Raw genomic sequence first — 1,520 nt, forward strand, 5'->3', positions numbered from 1 at the left:
GGGGGTCTAACAACCTCACCCGATATTTCGGTTAGCAATCTGTATAGACTAACTCCAATATACTTTCAAGAGAATCAACTAGATAGTTAGACTTAATCTTAAGAAAGATATATCAAAGAATTAATATCTCAATTTCTCGATTCAATCCTTACTCAAGCAAACAGAAATCTGCGAGTCTAATTGAATACAAGAGAAATAACTTGGATGGTATCAAAGACCAATAACCAAGGATCAATTAATTTCAATCAACAACCAAAGGTTGGATTTGCCAATTGATCGATTCAACGCACAACCTGTGATATTTCTATTATATAAAAAAATATAATGCGGAAAAAAAACAACACAGACACCAGAAGTTTTGTTAACGAGGAAACCGCAAATGGAGAAAAACCCTGGGACCTAGTCCAGATTGAACACACGTTGTTTTAAGCCGCTACAAACACTAGCCTACTACGAACTAACTTCGGTCTGGACTGTAGTTGAACCCCAATCAATCTCACACTGATCCAAGGTACAGTTGCGCTCCTTACGTCTCTGATCCCAGCAGGATACTACGCACTTGATTCCCTTAGCTAATCTCACCCACAACTAAGAGTTGCTATGACCTAAAGTCGAAGACTTTAATAAAAAAATCTATCTCCCACAAAAATACCTACGAGTTTTGTTCCGTCTTTTGATAAATCAAGGTGAACATGAACCAATCGATAACCCAGACTTATATTCCCGAAGAACATCCTAGAATTATCGATCACCTCACAATTATCTTAATCGACTAGCGAAACAAGATATTGCGGAATCACAAACGATGAGACGAAGATGTTTGTGACTTCATCTATCTTGCCTATCGGAGATATCAATCTCAAGCCAATCTTGCGATTGTACTTGTACGATAGATACAACAAGATCAGATCATACAACTACAAGAAAAGTAGTCCGGTCTGGCTTCGCAATCCCTATGAAGTATTTAAGTCGTTAACCTACAGGGTCTCGAGAAGAAACCTAAGGTTAAAGGAGAATCGACTCTAGCTAACACAATTAGTATCACACATGAAGTGTGGGGATTAGGTTTCCAAGGTGCTAGAGTTCTCCTTTATATAGTTTTCAAATCAGGGTTTGCAATCAATGTTAGCTTAGTAACAAAGCATTCAATATCCACCGTTAGATGAAAACCTGATTAGATTCAAGCTAACACAACATCAAATGCGCCTAATTGTAACGTTTTTAGGTGTTACAAAGACCTTCAGTAACACTGAATAAACGTTACTGTTGAGGGTGTGGCAGATTTTCTGTCACCGTTTTCAAATGTTACGGATTTTTACAGTAACAGTTTTCACAACTGTTCTATTTCGTGCGGGTAGTAACACGTCTCCACAGTCTGTCACACATGGATACTGTTACTACATTATTCTCTTGTAACACAGAACAACTGTTCCAAAATTAGGGAAGTTACTGAAATCACCATCTACAGCTGATACAGTTCTCAAACATCACGCTCAAGGTATGTATCTGTATTTATGATG

Source organism: Papaver somniferum, chromosome 5 (assembly GCF_003573695.1).
Source record: "Papaver somniferum cultivar HN1 chromosome 5, ASM357369v1, whole genome shotgun sequence".
Classification (NCBI taxonomy): domain Eukaryota; kingdom Viridiplantae; phylum Streptophyta; class Magnoliopsida; order Ranunculales; family Papaveraceae; genus Papaver; species Papaver somniferum.